Here is a 19,893-nt window from a genome sequence, read left to right as displayed (position 1 = left end):
TGGCCAGGGGTAGAGGCAGAGCCAGACCGAATAATCCACCAACTGTTTCCCAAAGTGCCCCCTCGCGCCATGCCACCCTGCAGAGGCCGAGGTGCTCAAAGGTGTGGCAGTTTTTCACTGAGAGTGCAGACGACCGACGAACATTGGTGTGCAACCTTTGTCGCGCCAAGATCAGCCGGGGAGCCACCACCACCAGCATGCGCAGGCATATGATGGCCAAGCACCCCACAAGGTGGGACGAAGGCTGTTCACCGCCTCCGGTTTTCACCACTGCCTCTCCCCCTGTGCCCCAACCTGCTACTGAGATCCAACCCCCCTCTCAGGACACAGGCACGACCGTCTCCTGGCCTGCACCCACACCCTCACCTCCGCTGTCCTCGGCCCCATCCACCAATGTCTCTCAGCGCACCGTCCAGCCGTCGCTAGCGCAAGCGCAAGTACGCTGCCACGCACCTGCACGCTCAAGCGTTAAACGTGCACATAGCCAAATTGATCAGCCTGGAGATGCTGCCATATAGGCTTGTGGAAATGGAGGCTTTCAAAAACATGATGGCGGCGGCGGCCCCGCGCTACTCAGTTCCCAGTCGCCACTACTTTTCCCGATGTGCCGTCCCAGCCCTGCACAACCACATCTCCCGCAACATTGTACGCGCCCTCACCAACGCGGTTACTGCCAAGGTCCACTTAACAACGGACACGTGGACAAGTACAGGCGGGCAGGGCCACTATATCTCCCTGACGGCACATTGGGTGAATTTAGTGGAGGCTGGGACCGAGTCAGAGCCTGGGACCGCTCATGTCCTACCCACCCCCAGAATTGCAGGCCCCAGCTCGGTGGTGGTATCTGCGGCGGTGTATGCTTCCTCCACTAAACCACCCTCCTCCTACGCAACCTCTGTCTCGCAATCAAGATGTGTCGCCAGCAGTGGCAGCACAGCGGTGGCCAAGCGTCAGCAGGCCGTGCTGAAACTACTCGGCGTAGGAGAGAAGAGGCACACGGCCCACGTACTGCTGCAGGGTCTGACCGAGCAGACCGACCGCTGGCTTTCGCCGCTGAGCCTCCAACCGGGCATGGTCGTGTGACAATGGCCGTAACCTGGTGGCGGCTCTGCAGCTCGGCGGCCTCACGCATGTGCCATGCCTGGCCCACGTCTTTAATTTGGTGGTTCAGCGCTTTCTGAAAAGCTACCCACACTTGTCAGACCTGCTCGGAAAGGTGCGCCGACTCAGCGCACACTTCCGCAAGTCCAACACGGACGCTGCCACCATGTGCACCCTGCAACATCGGTTTAATCTGCCAGTGCACCGACTGCTGTGCGACGTGCCCACACGGTGGAACTCTACGCTCCACATGTTGGCCAGGTTCTATGAGCAGCGTAGAGCTATAGTGGAATACCAACTCCAACATGGGCGGCGTAGTGGGAGTCAGCCTCCTCAATTCTTTACAGAAGAGTGGGCCTGGTTGGCAGACATCTGCCAGGTCCTTGGAAACTTTGAGGAGTCTACCCAGATGGTGAGCGGAGATGCTGCAATCATTAGCGTTACCATTCCTCTGCTATGCCTCTTGAGAAGTTCCCTGCAAAGCATAAAGGCAGACGCTTTGCGCTCGGAAACGGAGGCGGGGGAAGACAGTATGTCGCTGGATAGTCAGAGCACCCTCCTGTCTATATCTCAGCACGTTGAGGAGGAGGAGGTGGAGGAGCAGGAGGAGGAGGGGGAAGAGACAGCTTGGCCCACTGCTGAGGGTACCCATGCTGCTTGCCTGTCATCCTTTCAGCGTGTATGGCCTGAGGAGGAGGATCCTGAAAGTGATCTTCCTAGTGTGGACAGCCATGTGTTGCGTACAGGTACCCTGGCACACATGGCTGACTTCATGTTAAGATGCCTTTCTCGTGACCCTCGCGTTACACGCATTCTGGCCACTACGGATTACTGGGTGTACACACTGCTCGACCCACGGTATAAGGAGAACCTTTCCACTCTCATACCCGAAGAGGAAAGGGGTTTGAGAGTGATGCTATACCACAGGACCCTGGCGGACAGACTGATGGTAAAATTCCCATCCGACAGTGCTAGTGGCAGAAGACGCAGTTCCGAGGGCCAAGTAGCAGGGGAGGCGCGGAGATCAGGCAGCATGTACAGCACAGGCAGGGGAACACTGTCCATGGCCTTTGACAGCTTTATGGCTCCCCAGCAAGACTGTGTCACCTCTCCCCAGTCAAGGCTGAGTCGGCAGAAGCACTGTAAAAGGATGGTGAGGGAGTACGTAGCCAATCGCACGACCGCCCTCCGTGACGCCTCTGCCCCCTACAACTACTGGGTGTCGAAGCTGGACATGTGGCCTGAACTCGCGCTGTATGCCCTGGAGGTGCTTGCTTGTCCTGCGGCTAGCGTCTTGTCAGAGAGGGTGTTTAGTGCAGCTGGGGGAATCATCACGGATAAGCGTACCCGCCTGTCAACCGACAGTGCCGACAGGCTTACAATTATAAAGATGAACAAAGCCTGGATTTCCCTAGACTTCTCTTCTCCACCAGCGGACAGCAGCGGTACCTAAACAATACGTAGGCTGCACCCGCGGATGGAAGCATCGTTCTCTATCACCATAAAAAACAGGGACCTTTTAGCTTCATCAGTCTGTGTATTATATTCATCCTCCTCCTCCTGCTCCTCCTGAAACCTCACGTAATCACGCCGAACGGGCAATTTTTCTTAGGCCCACAAGGCTCAGTCATATAACTTTTGTAAACAATGTTTATACGTTTCAATTCTCAATTCAATAAAGCGTTGAAACTTGCACCTGAACCAATTTTTATTTTAACTGGGCCGCCTACAGGCCTAGTTACAAATTAAGCCACATTAACCAAAACGATTAATGGGTTTCACCTGCCCTCTTGGTTGGGCATGGGCAATTTTTCTGAAGTACATTTGTACTGTTGGTACACCAATTTTTTTGGGCCCTCGCCTACATTGTAATCCTAGTAATTTTTAGCCCACCTGCATTAAAGCTGACGTTACCTCAGCTGTGCTGAGCACTGCAATGGGATATATTTATGTATATACATGTAGCCCCTCGCCTGCCCTATCCGTTGCTGTGTCGTTCCCATCACTCTCTTGAATTGCCCAGATTTTCACAAATGGAAACCTTAGCGAGCATCGGCGATATACAAAAATGCTCGGGTCGCCCATTGACTTCAATGGGGTTCGTTACTCGAAACGAACCCTCGAGCATTGCGAAAATTTCATCTCGAGTAACGAGCACCCGAGCATTTTGGTGCTCGCTCATCTCTAGTAGTAATGCTTACAAATTAAATACTTTTTTTTTTTAGAAAAAATGTCTTTCTAGTGCTATATCTTACCCTCATTATTATTTTTATTTATCCACTGATAGGACTGTGTGACGGCTCACTTTTTGTGGGGTGACCTGTAGTTTGCATTGCTACCATTTTCAGGAACATATAACTTTTTGATAGCTTTTCATTCAATTTTTGTCTTGGAGTGACCAAAAATAATGCAATTCTTCCACTGCCTATTGTTTCTTTTCTGACAGAGACCTAAGTAGACCTTTATGGATGTAGTGATACCAATTTTTAGATTTTTTTAAAAATTTTATTTTATTTTCAATTTTTATCATTCTAATAAAAAAAAATCTTTATTTCTCGACCATTGCATTTGGAGACAAAGCTGAAGACCATGGGTATAGCTACTGCCACTAGGAGGTGGAAAATAAGAAAAAAAAAGTGTTAGCTGCTTCTACCAGCTATACACCTCATGCAGAAACCAGCTAAGCCATTATAGCTTAGAGTCCCTGAGCTCTACGGTGGTTAGGTGAGTATTCTCTCCACTGAGGTAAGTATTCTCTCCTCCCTCTCATCTACCCCCACCGCCACTACAACCATCTTTCTTCACGTAACTCCCAAACCTCCTACCAGGACTTCTCTACCTATACCAAGCCCCCTAGTAGATGCTCCTTGCCGTGGCATACCCCTGTGTGGTATGAAGACTTCCCTATGGGAAATGGTTCCATTTTCTCCTTTACAGGCCTCCTTACAGCTTGGGAAATCACTGCGGTGTTCCTGCTGGAGGGAAGCAGAGTCTCATGTGGCTACAGCATGTGGGGATGCTGTAGGACTCCTTCTCCTTTGCCCTTATCCCAGCCCATTCGTAACTAGCAGATATTATTTTTAAGCTACTGGTGGTAAGAGTTCTCATCTACCACAAAGCAAAGCCAGCCATGCATGGTTCTGCCCAGAAGAGGCTGCGGTTTGTTTTCTTTTGCCGCTCCAGGGCCGGACCTTGGATAACAAAATATCCTTTGCAGACCAAAATCAAAGGCTCTCCTACAAACCATGTCCGTTCTGGTGTCCCTTACCACTATACTCCAAATCTTCTTAATTTTCTGTGTGTATGGTTGTCCCCAACCGAGGCATTCAGATTGGGGAGATGACTTTTCCTATTACTAAATCGCTCATGTCTCAGAGATCTGCGTGTGGGAGGTCATCTCTTTGAGCCATGCCATAGAGTTTTCCGTCCACCCCCAAGATTGCTTCTTCAGTTCCAGAATTCTGGTCTTCTCCTTCAAAGGCCAATGCTTTGGCTTATGTCATACACACTATCCTCTCAGGGTGTAATTGTCCCTGTTTTCCCTTAGAACAGTGCAGGGGTTTATATTCCAATCTCTTCACAGTTTGGGGCTACATTAGCTGGCTGGGTGTGGTATTCTCCAGCAACCAATCCCCTTTAGTTTGCAGCACATAAGAACCAGCATTTCTCAGTAGTTGAGGCTGGTCTTGTACTATTTGGATGTATCTGTCTTGTTTCCACTCAGATCTGTGTTTGCAAGTAGGTCTGTTGTGTCTCCCTGCTTCCTTAAAGATGGTTTGGACACCTGTAGTCCTAGTCTGCAGCACATGCAGCCTCTCTTTTCCCTTCCCCTGACAGGTGAGGCCTCCAAACGTCTTATGTCTCGCTCTGTGTGTCAGTTGATGGATCCCTGATACAGCTCCCTATGTCAGCTTGGTGGCTGACTGTGTATATTCCCCCCTGTATGAGGACACATAGACTTGCTGTTGAGTTTCATCTGTGATCTGTGCTCTGTTCTGTCTTGTTGCAGCTTGCTGTGTGATCTGTGCTCTGTTCTATCCTGTTGCAGCTTGCTGTGTGATCTGTGGTCTGTTCTATCCTGTTGCAGCTGGCTGTGTTCTGTGCTCTGTTCTGTCCTGTTGCAGCTTGCTGTGTGTTCTGTGCTCTGTTCTGTCCTGTTGCAGCTTGCTGTGTGATCTGTGTCCAGTGCTGCTGGACTCCTGGTTACTGTAGGGACTAGCGGTATAGCCAGGAGCCGTGAAGTGGCCTGCTAGCTTCCACGTTTTGATCAAAATGTCAAATAATACCTGGTATTTAGATATAGCTTATCATCTGTTACTAGTGGTTGCATTTTGGCTGCTGTATGCTGTGTTTTCTGGCTCTGTGTGACCTGTTGTTCTGTCCCTGTCATTTGGCATGTGTATGTATCCTGTTCTGGTGCGTGGTTCCTAGGAGCAGCTAGGGCCCAGATCTGATGTCCCCACTCAGGTAGGGCCATGTAATTCTCCTGTGTAGCACAGGGCCAGTTTGCCTGAAACCTGTGTGTATCCGTATCCTTTGGTCTCGATCGTGTGGGCCCTGTATTTAGTTTGCCCACACGATCGTAACAGCTCCAGCTGTATGTACTAATTTAACGTCACCGCACTCGCAAATGACAAAAAAAATAAGCTTATTGGCTGAAATAATGGGTCGATTAGGATGGCCGTCAGTAGATTAGGTGCTCCACAAATTATTATTAAAACTCTTTAATATTTGAATTTTAATACATGACTTACAATTTGTATGAACATTTTATATACAAATGTCATAAATCGAGATGAGCGAGCATACTTATCCAAGCTTGATGCTCGTTTGAGTAGTAGCATACTCGATGGTGCTTGTTACTCGAGCGAGCACCATGCGGTGCTCAAGAAAATTTTATGTCCCCTCCCCACATGTTTAGCGCTATTTTTTTAACCATTAAACATGCAGGGAAGGCTCTCTCACTTCCTGCTGTGACGTGCCAACCCTGTGCACCTCTATAGCAGTGACTGGCTGGGCTGATCAGGTGACCTCCAAGTATTAAAGCTATGGTCACCCGCAGCTCGCCTCAGATGTATGCTGCATGAGCTTAGGGATAGAGCTGCTGCAATAGGGAAAGCGTTAGTGTAGGGATTAGGTTGCGGTTAGGCAGGGATCCTTGCTACAAGAACCCAACAGTCCTTTCTAGGACTACTACTCCTCTCATCAGCATTTTGGCTGGCTGGGACCAGTAGCGCGCACAATTTTTTTTTCAAGCATCCCGGCTGTATTCTGCCCACTGTTACTGGTTTCATGCAGTATACTGCCAGGGGTGTACACAGAGAGTACATAGGAAGTAACAAAACTCCTATCATTTCTCTTTTTTTTTTTTGGGGGGGGGGCTCAAAGCGTACGCTATATACCTGTGTGTTGGTGCTGTGAATCTACGCTATCTAACAACAGTATACACACTAGAAAACTTTTTCTGGGCCTGCTGAGAGCTTACTCTATATACCAGTCTCTGGGGGCTGTGATTTTGCACTACCTAACAACAGTATACACTGTTTCTTGTGTCTATTTTGGCCTATAAGCGTGCGCAAAATAACTAGCACTTTGCGTAGCATTTACTCCAAGTGCTTTATTCAACATGATGAAGACTAGGGGTAAAGGACGAGGACGTGGAAGTGGGCGTCCAAATGAGGGTGTGGGCAGAGGCCGAGGTCCTGGGCGGGGTGAAACAGTGCCTGCTGCTGAGGGATTAGTAGAGCACCACATATCTACGCTCCCTAGCTTCATCTCACATTTTGCAGGGCTGCGTGGTAGACCATTATTAAAAGCACAACAGTGCGATCAGGTGATGACGTGGATAGCAGATAATATGGCCAGTAATTTATCCAACACCCAGTCTTCCATGCAGTCTACTCATGCTAGCCAAGTCACTGGGCCTCTGAATCCTCAGTTTGCTCCTCCTTCCTCCCAGCCTGGTCACTCCAGGAAAAGGAGAGATTATGAACAGGCATACTCACGGGAACTGTTCTCAGGTCATCTCCCTGAGTCGCAAACAACAGTTCCTGAGGCACCTGAGGATTTTGTCGTGAGCGAAGCCCAAAATTTGGACATTTATCCGTCTCAGGGGATTTCAAAGTAGTGTCTCAAGAGATATTTGTGCATGATGATGACGATGAAACACAGTTGTCTGACAGTGAGGTTGTTGTGAGGGCAGTAAGTGTGAGAGAGGAGCAGACTGAGGATTCTGAGCAAGAGCTGGTGGATGATGAGAGAACTAACGCGACCTGAGTTGGTAAGCCTACTGAAGACACCGCTTCAGAGGGGGGGGGGGGGGCAAGTGATCCAACCCAGATCAGCAGGGGAGCCACCCCCACCAGCCTGACCACCACCCGCTGACGCAGGCATATGCTAGCTAAGCACTCGACGACGTAGAACAAAGGCATTCACCACCTGCGGGTCACACTACTGGCTCTTCCTCTGTGTCACATGCTGGCACTGAGATGCAATCCCCCTCCCAGGATGCAGGCACGAGCGTCTTCCACCCTGCCCCCTCACTTGCACGGTCCTCCACTGCCTCCATCACCGGTGGAAAGCAGTGGAACATAAGATTCTTTAAGCTGTAACAGGAGAATAATTCACCATCTATCACCCCCAAAAAGGGGAGAAGTAGCTTGGTCTATCCTTCTCTGATCTTCCTTCTCCTAAACCAGCATGCCAGCAAACTGAACAGCCAATTCTTCAGAGGGCCAAAAGGCTCTGTAAAAATTATTTTTTTTTGGAGGGCTGCCCCCAGGCTCTGTTAGCAAATTAAGCAAGTACAAGCTCTATGTTAAAAAAAACTCTGGGTTTCACCTGCACTCTTGGTAAAGAAATTTTTCAGGGGTTCGCCTATACTCTCGGTACACAAAGGTTTCCCAGCGCAGTGTTCAGCTGTCTGACACATAGACAGAATTAATTGTCCTGCTTTGGCCACTCAAATTTCTTCATGGTTTATGCTGTTCTTGTAGCGATCAAAGGAAGCGTAAATGATTTCATGAGACATTGACAGTTTCACTGTAGACATGTGGTGGCATCTTTTGTGACACCTCCTGCTTAAAAGAAAGCTTTTGTTTGAAATGCGTTGCTGAATTGTGGAGATGTGTAGAAGTACTAGCATCCGAGTCCGCTTTATGGCCACGTTTGTGACTCCTGACAATTTTGTGACGGAGGTGACATGGGCATTGGAATTCTGATCAGCATCTCTATAGCAATACAGAATTCATTGTACACTGTATATTTTTAGATTTAAGCGGACATAAGATACCCTGAGTTGGTTTGATAAACGCACTCATCCCTGGGGGTCAGCGCTGGTTGGTATGTAGAATCTGCTCCCGATCTGCTGCGAACCGCGGGGGCCTACTTTGGCCACTCAAATTTCTTCATGAATCGCACTGTAGTGATCTAAGGAAGCGTAACTGATTTAATGAGACTTTCACAGGTTCACTGTATACCTGTGGTGGCTAATTTTGCGACACCTCGTGCTTCAAACCAATGTTTGGTTTTAGAATGCATTGCATTGTGGAGATGGGTAGAAGTACTGGCATCTGAGTCCACTTTATGGCCATGTTTGTGGCTCCAATTTGATCATACGTTAATTTATCATCAATTCTCATCAGCATAGTGGGATATCGCCCCCAAAATTTCAAAGGGGGTCACTGCCAGGCCCTGCCAACCCTCTGCAGTGTGTGTTTCCAGTTCCTCCTCATCCAGTATGCACTTATAAATAGACACATGGGTGGTGTGGCTATCAAGCAACCATGTGGCATGAGGACAGCTGAATGCTGCGCTGGGATAAATTGGAGTACGTTGTGGACGCAGGCTCGTGCCTGCGTCCTGGATGGGATTGGAAAGCAATGCTAGCATGTAACACAGGAGAAGAGGCAGTGGTGTCACCGACAGGCAGTGATTGGCCTTGGTTGCACCTAGTGTGGTGCTTAGTTAAGATGCGCCAGTGCGTGTGTCTTGCTGATTATGGTCTGGCCAAACTAAATTGTTAGGTGGGTGACCGCCAGGGTCTTGCCCCCAATTTGGCTTAATAGTGCGACCTGGGAGCCTCAGATGCATCTATGCATGCTGCCCCTGCTGTTTCCTATCTGTTTCTGTGGCATTTCCATCACTTTCTGATGTTTTTTGGTGACTCACACAACCTCCCCTATGCAGAGCATCGGTCACCTTCAAAAATGCCTGAGTCTCCCATTGACTTTTTAGTAACAAACTCCCATTGAGTTTGTTACTCGAAACTAGCTCTCGAGCATTACGAAAAGTTCAACTTGCGCAACGAGCACCCGAGCATTTTGGTGCTCACTCATCTCTAGTCATAAACTATCAGTATAATTGAAATGTAAATGTAATTAAAATCATTTTTATTCTTGGCAGATGACAAAACCAGGACCTCAAAGGGACATCTGATATCAACAGTTTGTAAAGTGGAAGATCCTGGTATCATACAAGATACATATGAAGAGCCTGCTATTATTACAAATATATCCTCAGCACTTCACAGCAAAAATCTATATTCTGATCCTTCTAAACAGGTTCCATCTTCTGATTCATTACAGAATGTTAAACAAAAAAAAAATTATAGAACAGATATTGAACATCAAAGAGTTCACACAGAGGAGAAACCATATTCATGTTATGAATGTGGAAAATGTTTCAACCGAAAATCATGTCTTGTGTTACATCAAAGCATTCACACAGGGGAGAAGCCATATTCGTGTTCTGAATGTGGGAAATGCTTTAACAATAAATCAGATCTTGGTAAACATCAGAGAATTCACACAGGGGAGAAGCCATATTCATGTTCTGATTGTGGGAAATGTTTTAAGCACACGTTTCATCTTGCTGCACATACTAGAATTCACACAGGGGAGAAGCCATTTTCATGTTCTGAATGTGGGAAATGCTTTAACAATAAATCAGATCTTGTTGCACATACTAGAATTCACACAGGGGAGAAGCCATATTCATGTTCTGATTGTGGGAAATGTTTTAAGCACAGATCTCATCTTGCTGTACATCAGAGAATTCACACAGGAGAGAAGCCATTTTCATGTTCTGAATGCGGGAAATGCTTTAACAATAAATCAGATCTTGGTAAACATCAGAGAATTCACACAGGGGAGAAGCCATATTCATGTTCTGAATGTGGGAAATGTTTTAACCGAAAATCACGTCTTGTGTCACATCAGAGAATTCACACAGGAGAGAAGCCATTTTCATGTTTTGAATGTGGGAAATGTTTTACAAATAAAAGAGGTCTTGCTAAACATCAGGGAATTCACACAGGAGAGAAGCCATATTCTTGTTATGAATGTGGGAAATGTTTTAACCAAAAATCAAATCTTGTGTTACATCAGATAATTCACGCAGAGAATAAGCCATTTTCATGTTCTGAATGTGGGAAATATTTTACCCAAAAATCAAGTCTTATGTTACATCAACGAATTCACACAGGGGAGAAACCACATTCATGTTCTGAATGTGGGAAATGTTTTAACCGAAAATCAAGTCTTGTGTTACATCAGCGAATTCACACAGGGGAGAAGCCATTTTCATGTTCTGAATGTGGGAAATGTTTTACCAATAAAGCAGATCTAGTTAAACATCATAGAACTCACACAGGAGAGAAGCCATATTTATGTTCTGAATGTGGGAAATCTTTCATACATAAATATGTCCTTATTAGACATAGGAAAATTCACACAGAGGAGACACCATAGTCATGTTTGGAATGTGGGAACTGTTTCAAGCAGAAGTCACATCTTGCTGTACATCAGACAGTTCACACAGATGTTAATGAAATAAATGTGACTCCATGTTCTATCCTATGTCTAGTCATTTCTGTGTCAGTTATTTTGTGCTTTTCCTTTGACAAGATTTGCTAAAATGTATTGAAGAATAAGGGGGGACCTCGATGATTAGAACATTCCAAGGCCCTAGATTGAATGTCTCGGGTCATTGTGCCTGTTCTCCTTTGTCTCTCTAATCAATTATTGTTTATAATTAAAATATCCTTCTGTTCGGAGAAGTTAATCGTGCCTTACAAAAAAGTAAGATTTCTTCAAAGTGTCTATCTTACCCTTAAGTTGTGACTAGAGATGAGCGAGCATACTCCGTAAGGCGAATTACTCAAGAGAGCATCGCCTTTTTCGAGTAACTGCTGGCTCGTCCCTGAGCGGGGGGTTGTGGAGGGGTTTGGGAGAGAGATATCGTGCTCTCTCTCTCCCCGCGCCGCCCTCCCCCGCGGACCCCCAAATTTTCAGGGATGAGCCAGCAGTTACTCGAAAAAGGCGATGCTCTCTCCAGTAAATTGTCTTACCCAGTATGCTCGCTCATCTCTAGTTGTGACTGCCCATCTGCGCTGAAGGAGGGCATATTCTTGCTTTGGCCCATGCAAAGAGCCAGCCAGATTGATATGCTTTTGGGTAGAGTTTGTGAATGCTGCGGACAATTTGTGAGCTGAGTGCTATAAAGTACATGATTTTATTGCCCTGAGATGAGATTGTGAATGAATGTTACTGTAGCAAATCGTGTGAAAACGTTTGCTATGTGAAAAAATAGCTGCGTGAAAAAGTTTACTGTGTGAGTTCTGAAGCTATGTTATACTCCGGTGTCTTTGGAATGCGTGGGTTTTCAACCTCCGACTGGCATTCTTGAAAAAACGGTGAACTTCTACTGCCTAATATGCAGCTACTGTGTTGCAAATTTCTGGACGATTGTGACTATTTAACACTGTAGATGATAGCAATTGAATTTGACAAATTTAAATGCATTTGAAATATTGCATCTGACCAAAGGAAGGGTTTCTTCAGACTCTCTTGTTTAGGCTGCCTTCAGACGACCGTATATCGGCCGGGTATTCACGCCTGGCCGATATATGTTATCTCTCTCTGCAAAGGGAGGCTGGTAGACCACTCAGCAGTGCACTGAGCCCCTCCCCCTCCACTCCTCTGCGCTATTTGGAATGAGTGGAGGCGGGGTGGGGCAGAGCTAAATTCTGTGACTTAGCGTCACCCCCGCCCCGCCCCTCCCATTGCAAATAGTGCCAAGGATGGAGAGAGGTTGGAGAGGGGGTGGGAGCTCAGTTCCTGCTCCTGGCTCTTCCAGCCTCCTCCCTCTGCAGATAGGGACACAGTCTATCGGCCGGGCGTGAATACCCGGCCGATATATGGTCGTCTGAAGGCAGCCTTAGATAGACAAAAATATCTTAAATTGACATAGCCACAACAGTGTGAAGTGTTTGTTTCTCCTGCCCTCCTCTCGGGTGTGTTTACTTTTGACTGCTGAATTGGCGGAGAGTAGTATAATCATATGCTACCTGGTGTGTAGCATGTGCTGAAGGGGTCAGCTGTTTATTGCTTAGTTCTATTATCAGGATAGGATACTATAGGATACACTGGTGAGTAGTGTGTTGTTTCCTCTAGGTGTACTGCCATGATAAAGTAGTATCATCTTGGCTACCAGGATAGAGTAGTCAGGCTGGCCAGGACATCCTTGTTCTGGGTATTCAGGTGAAATACAACAGGTAACAGGAAATTATGGGGAACGTGCTAAGTAATGGTGCTGATCGGGACAGTGTCCAGAAAGACCGCCAAACAAATTGCGTGGGAGAGCGAGGAAACAGATGGTAGAGCAGGTGACAAGATGTGTTTTAAATGACAACTGTGACAGAGAGAATCCCGACTATATGCTGACAATACCTTTTTGCAATACTTGGACAGGTAAGCATCATTTATTGACTGTTCAGTCACCTTATGAGTGTGTATGTCCGAGTCACATTCTGACTGACTGACATGACATGAGACAATAGAAAAATACTTTGGTATGGCTAAAAGAGGAGAGCAAAAATGCTGAGGCAAGAGGAGTAGAACTTCGATGTTTTACAATTGTGGACTAGAGGGGCATATTAGAAGAGCTTGTTGTGCCCCGTTCACAAAAAAAGTTAAAAATGCAGAAAAGGGGATGTTAAAAGCTGGTAGATTTCCTAGTATAAGTTCTTTTTATGTTTTTAACCATCCCATTAAATTATGTTGTTAATCTACTAATAACTTTTTGTGCAATGTGTATCTCATCATATTCTATTCAGATTTCTACTTGGACATTCTGAGAGATATACCTCTTTTAATTACTAATGACTAATATTTTAAGTTTGAAGATTCTGTCTGCTCTATGATATCTTTTGCCATTTTTGAAGTATGTAGCTATGCTGAAATAAATATTATGTTGCTTACCTCACACCGCGAGGCTGCCAAAGATGGGTAGATACTCATCCTCCCATTGTGTCTGTTGTACATGCACATATGCTGACTTCTGGCATATGATTTGGGACTGCCCGTCAATTCGGTCATACTGGGGCGATGTCATTGGCCTGCTATCTGCAATCCTGGACGTCCCGGTTGTCATCACCCCGGAAATTTGCCTCTTTGGTGTCCTCGATGCAAAACATTGGCAACACTATGACAGAATCTTTTTGCGAGAGGTCTTGTTCCTAGCAAGAAAGGTTATCGCACTACGTTGGATGGACCCAAGGGGCCCAACTTTGGCTATGTGGAAAAAGATCACCAACTCAATCATACCCTACAACAACTTAATATATAAGGCACGTAAGTGCCAAGATAAATTTCAAAAAGTGTGGGGTCAATGGTGCGACTCGTCGCTAACTCTGTTTCCCCAGCAACCACTCACCTTAGCCATATCAGCACTACAAAGACGGCATTAAGAACTTGGAGTAATGACCGCCAACTAACAAAACCCAACCCCCACTCTTGATCACTTAACTATCCAAAAAACTCTCTGACAATTATACTCCATACTATGTTAAACCTCCGCTACAAATGCATTCATCATCCTTCTCCCCTCTCTCCCCGTATAAAAGTAAACATACTTACTTATTCACAGTCTCACAATTGATATATGGTCCTCACTATGCGCTCTGCTGCTACCCCCCCCCCCCTTCCATGAACCTTCTATAAGCCTCCTCTTCCTCATCACTCCCTTCCTTTCCTTTCCACCCATGAAGTGCACTGTACTTAATGAATATTGTAAATCTATGGCTGTTTGACCTTCAAATCACATGTATGACCTTGTACTGCAGAAGTTTTGTTACTACAAGCTGTATACTTTTCAATAAAACGAGTTAAAAAAAAAATATTATGTTGCTTCACAAAGAGAGATAACAGTCAAAGTTAAGGCCCATTTAGACACCATGATTATAGTTCAAAAGCCATCTTTTGAGTGATAATCGTTGTGTGTAAATGTGCCCATCTTTCACTGTTTGACTGAACAATGGAATTCACTACTGCCTGAAAACTATCCTTCAGCAGAACAGCTGATAAGCAAGAGCGCACGCTGTGTTCTGATGGGGGAAAGCGGATAACAGCTAATTGCTTTGTCTTAGCTGTTCTCAGCTGTGGATCCCGCTGACAGATCAAAGCAAAAGTAATCAGGGAACAGCAGGTGGTGTGTTCCCTGATTACAGTTTCTGGCGGCTCACACGCTGCTACTTGGTACTAAAAGACATAGAAGTTTATGCAAAATGATCGCTCAAAAGCCATCTTTTGAGCTATCATCTTTGCAGCATATATGCACCTTTATTCCAAAAGGTGGGGGCTATCATTTCTCAGACTTTCGTGAAGAAGCTGTGCTCAAGGCCAGAGAGAAGGAGGGGGCCAGCCTGCAACTGTGAGAAACTAACATATAACTTTTCCACTTTAAGTTGCTGAGACCCTCACAATTAAAATAATTCCATGGTTCCAAATTCAGCTACATTCTTTCCACTAAAATTTGGAAAGGGGGGGAAGAATGTATGCTAATTAAGCTTATCAATGAACCCTCGTGGCTGTGTGACTCTACACTCCGTGACATAGGTGACAGCATCCATGGTGTCCTTTAAAAAGTTCCTTCATTCCTCCAAACACACAAAAATGAAGTTTTTACTACTTTGGAGTCTTTTTCAAATATGAACAATATAACACAAGTATACCAATTTATAGATCGTTAAAACCAAGACAAACAAATCACAATCCAGTATCCGTAATAGGTTGACACCCACCAAAATATAACCCACCTGTGTAGGATGCTATCTAGAGATGAGCGAGCATACTCGTCCGAGCTTGATGCTCGTTCGAGTATTAGGGTACTCGAGATGCTCGTTACTAGAGGCGAGCACCACGCGGTACTCGTCTCGATTAAACGAGCACTGACCATTGAATTCAATGGAGCCGGCAATACAGCCGGCTCCATTGAAAGCAATGGGCTGCCGGCGAGCGCGGGATGAATTTTCGGGAAGGGCTTAAAAATATAAGCCCTTACCTGAAAATCATCCTAAAATGTTTTAATTTTTTTTTTTAACACATTTTAGGATGATTTTCAGGTAAGGGCTTATATTTTTAAACCCTTCCCGAAAATTCACCCCGCGCTCGCCGGCAGGCCATTGCTTTCAATGGAGCCAGCTGTATTGCCGGCTCCATTGAATTAAATGGGCTAACATCGTTCTTCTCTGCCACAGCTGTTACAGCTGTGGCAGAGGAGAACGATCTTTATGCTGACAGTGCGGGGGGGGGGTCTCACTCTTGCCACTATTGTGGCCTAATAGTGAGACCTCGGAGCCCGAAATGCAGCCCTGCATGTTGCTCCTCGCCTGCCCTATCCATTTCTGTGTTTTTTACATGACTTTTGTGATTTGCTAAGATTTTCACAAATGAAAACCTTAGCGGAGCACCAGTCATATACAAAAATGCTCGAGTCGCCCATTGACTTCAATGGGGTTCGTTACTCGAAACGAACTCTCGAGCATCACTGAAAGTTCGACTCGAGTAACGAGCACTCGAGCATTTTGGTGCTCGCTCATCTCTAATGCTATCATGACGATCATTCGCATATAGCCACTGCTCTTGCCGTAATGTCAATATCTGGTGCTGTGTGTTGCATCTGGAAATCTTTTGGATCAGACCCGATTTGGTGACTTTGCATGAACCTGTCTGGCTATTGTCAAGCAATAAGATTGTGCTACTGCTATCCTCTTTTCTTCTATACTCTACACTCTGTGCTGTCATACGGTACAGTATCTCTCTCATTGCTTCTAGATATCCCTGATAGAGTGTTGGTTGGGGTATAGTAATATCTTCCGACGTATTTATGGGGAACATGAAAGAAAAATGGGTTTAGATTATTGGGTTAATGACATAATGAATTTTCAACACACTGAATTCAAAAAATTCTAAGTATATGGATTTTAATTTTCTGCATTTTTCATTCTACAGTGTGGAATAGAATTCCTTTTTAGTTAGGAAGGTCGCCAAAGACGATAAACTGACTGCGGGTAGCCCAACTGCTGTGAGCCCCGTGACCAGCTGTAATCTGTTGATACCAAGCAACAAATGTTCTATCCTTTTTTTATTATTTATTTTAGTGTACCTGCAGAGTAAAGTACGCTCACGCAACAAATTTGAGAAACAATTATAAGGGGCAGTGAAACTAGCAGGGGATTTTCCCTGGAAAAAATGTTTAAACTCTCATACTACAGTTACAGAACTGTCACCCTCGTGCATAAAATTCTGCTGCAGTTCCTAGTCAGCTGCACTGTAGATGTGCTACAGTTTTTCCACTTCTCACCTGAAGGTATTGTAATCTTGATTATAAGGTGGGTAAACAGTTAATTTGTTTCTTAGAGGTGGGTAAGGCCCATACAGGATGATAAAGCGGGCAAACAGGAAGATGCATCAGGTCTCATAAATGCTATGGGCGACTGGTTAGACAGAAATTGGGAAGCTTCTGGTCTCCCTTGCCTTGATCATAAAGGTGTCTATTCATTATAAGCCTTTACTGTGGCCAAAAGGCTGATGGGAGGACTTGGAATAATGTTGACCCTTCTGGATGGACAGCCAACAATTTTCAGTAACAATTACAGGATGAAAACAACTGCCTGCAGCTACGGCTCGACTTTTCCTTTCCTTTGCATGGCCCCTAAATGTTTTGGAAATGGGTGGAGGGCATGAGAATGGGCCTACATGTGATACCGAAACAGTTTGGGTTCCACTACCTAAAGTGATGGTGATTTCTCTGAACTTTAGGCCTGGAGGGAACTCTGTGGATGAGTATCATATGGGCGACCATAAAAGCAGCTATGTTCAATCCCGCTATATTATTTTCATATGGATTCTCTCTCATGACCTGAATATTGTGGGTTCAATCCCTGCTTGGTTCAGGTAGTTGACAGCAAGGTTGACTCAGCCTTCCTTCGGTAAAATGAGTACCCAGAGTAGAAGATGACTGGGGAAGGAAATGGTAAGCCGCCTGTAAAAACAGTCAGCTTGCATCAGGGAACTTAGCCTTTGCCTGCCTTAGATCTCTGCCAAGGCTCACACCAAGGAGGTAACTCTTGTAACTCTGGAAAGTAGACATAGTAGGCAGACTCTCCTTAACTAAGTTATGGTTGCTAAATTGGTTACACCTCGATTGGGTGTGGATATTTTCTCTGTTGCTTATTGCAGGAACGAATCTTTTAGAGAGACTATGAAGAAAGAAGAATAGACCACACAGGAGAAAGGACAAACTCCTGTGCTTTCCCTGCACTTTCTACACTATGATGACACACCTGAGTCATGAGCTAGCCCATCACTCTGAGGAGGTACTGTGTGGTATAGTGTCTTCTGTTTAATTTGCCCCAGGGTTTAATACTGCTGTGACCTGAATTTGTACTGGGCTTCATGGTATGCGTCTGTTACAATCCTGACGAACTGGTCAGCATACCCATGTCTTCCTCACTGCAAGCCAGACTGTTTCAGGGACTAGCAAAAAAAGGTGTGGGAATCCGGACACATGGATAAAATTTTTCCTTTGCTTTATTTCCATATCACGCTTGCATAGTCAGGTACATGGTTTCACAGGTACATGGTTTTACAAGTACAAGAACGCGTATCGGCGTAAAGCCTTGTTCACCAGGGACTGCAGATAACCGCATACAGCTACCAAAGGTAAGTGTCTTGGAGTTTATATTGGTCTGTATAAATTTTCTTCTCAAATAGAAATGGGGCTTGTAGAATAAAATAAATAAAAATGTCAATGCCAAACCTACAGCTAAGACATTGACAAATGAAGTAATTATACATATATGTATGTGTTGCTGTAGAGAAAGCCAGAAGCCTGGAGCTGGTTCCTCTGTTACTTGTGACTATACAAAGCGGAGTGTGATTGTTCTCAGTAAGAGAAATCAAGTAATCTTATAGATATGATACCTTTTAATTGCTAACAAAAATACCTGATGTTACAGCCAGCTTTCGGGTTATCGACCCTTCATCAGGCTATTTAAAACTAGTTTGGATGGCACACAATTCTAACATACAGGTGCAGAGGGGAGGGAGTACACCCCTCTTGATCTAAATAAATGTTCACACACTAAAGTTCACATACGCAAAGCTGGGTACAGCAGCTTATGTTTATTTATTGTTGGTTTCCGTGTTATTCCTCTATCTCTTATAGGGTTAACTAGTGGCTGAGGTACGAGGTCAGGTTCGTCCTTATCAGGACGATTAATCTGCTGGCTAGGCAAGTCCCCTCCCTGTTTTAGTTTATTAGAGAGAGTTTGTTCCCTTCTATGCAGTTATTGTTCTGTACTGTTTGGTATGCAGTAGCGTAGTGTTTTCAGGTTACGAATCCAGTGCGACTCGTGCAGACATGGCAACATGTACATATATGGTGTACCAGAAGTCATAGAAATAACAGAGGTACACATTTCATTGGTACTCTACTCAGTCAGACCTGTGCCTAATCATCTGACTGAGTTGAATTTCTGGGAAGTTATGTCTGGTAGGGCCTCTGTAATAGACCTATACTTTCTTCTGCCCCAATTAGGTAAAACGAGAAAAGTTTAGTACTGTGTTAGCCAGTGGAGCAAAATGTGACTGTATATATAAATATGTGTCTTCGGATCTCTTCCATTAGCCTGAGGAAGAACCCAACGTAGGTTCAAAAGCTCGCTAAGACATCATGTCTTTTTGTTAGTCATTAGAAGTAGAGCTGAGCGAGCCTACTCGGCCATGCCCCTTTTTCGCCCGAGTACCGTGATTTTCCAGTACTTCCGTACTCGGGCGAAAAGATTCGTGGGGCGTCGTGGGTGAGTGGGGGGTTGCAGTGGGGAGTGGGGGGGAGAGGGAGAGAGAGAGGGCTCCCCCCGTTCCCCGCTGCTACCAACCGCGCTGCCACGCCTCCCCCCGAATCTTTTCACCCGAGTACTGAAGTACTGAAAAATCGCTGTGCTCGATCGAGTAATTACTCAAAACGAGTAGGTTCGCTCATCTCTAATTAGAAGGTATCATCTCTACAAGATCACTTTGTTTCTCTTATTGAGAACAGTCACATTTTTCACCAGCCCTGGCATAAGAATCTCACTTCCCATGTGATTGTTTTATGATAAGAGTTAACTGTCACTCCAAATGTGCTTTCCTCAATTTCAGTTGTGTTTTAACCCATTAGTGACCACCCCATTGCCCTTTTACATCCTAGCTTGCTGGGCTTTAATCCCCAGGGACGTAAAAACATGCTCCCTGCGAAGATTAGAACCCTGCAAACTGTGGACATGACAGCTCCATGCTGCCGGCTCCCAGAGGTAGCCGGCAACCTATAGATGTCATTCCAGGCCGCAGGTCTTACCACCCCCACCCCCCGGTCACATGATCGCTGGCATTTACCGAATGCCGGCAATCATGAAAATCAATTAAAAATAAATAAAAGTTAAAGATTCAGCTGCCCTGAAGGATTGCGTCT

General features: G+C 45.5%; 1 protein-coding gene and 1 pseudogene across 1 annotated transcript in view; one reads left to right on the top strand and one right to left on the bottom strand.

The window, feature by feature from the left end:
- LOC136624991 (zinc finger protein 208-like) overlaps positions 1-11,302 on the top strand; it is a 64,727-nt pseudogene extending 53,425 nt beyond the window's left edge.
- The window catches only part of LOC136626716 (zinc finger protein 27-like), a 659,137-nt gene that overhangs the window by 152,840 nt on the left and 486,404 nt on the right, over positions 1-19,893 (bottom strand). The gene's annotated exons all lie outside the window — the stretch shown is intronic.

The sequence above is a fragment of the Eleutherodactylus coqui genome, chromosome 4 (assembly GCF_035609145.1).
Source record: "Eleutherodactylus coqui strain aEleCoq1 chromosome 4, aEleCoq1.hap1, whole genome shotgun sequence".
Classification (NCBI taxonomy): Eukaryota; Metazoa; Chordata; class Amphibia; order Anura; family Eleutherodactylidae; genus Eleutherodactylus; species Eleutherodactylus coqui.
This window is presented reverse-complemented; position numbering and strand designations above follow the sequence as displayed.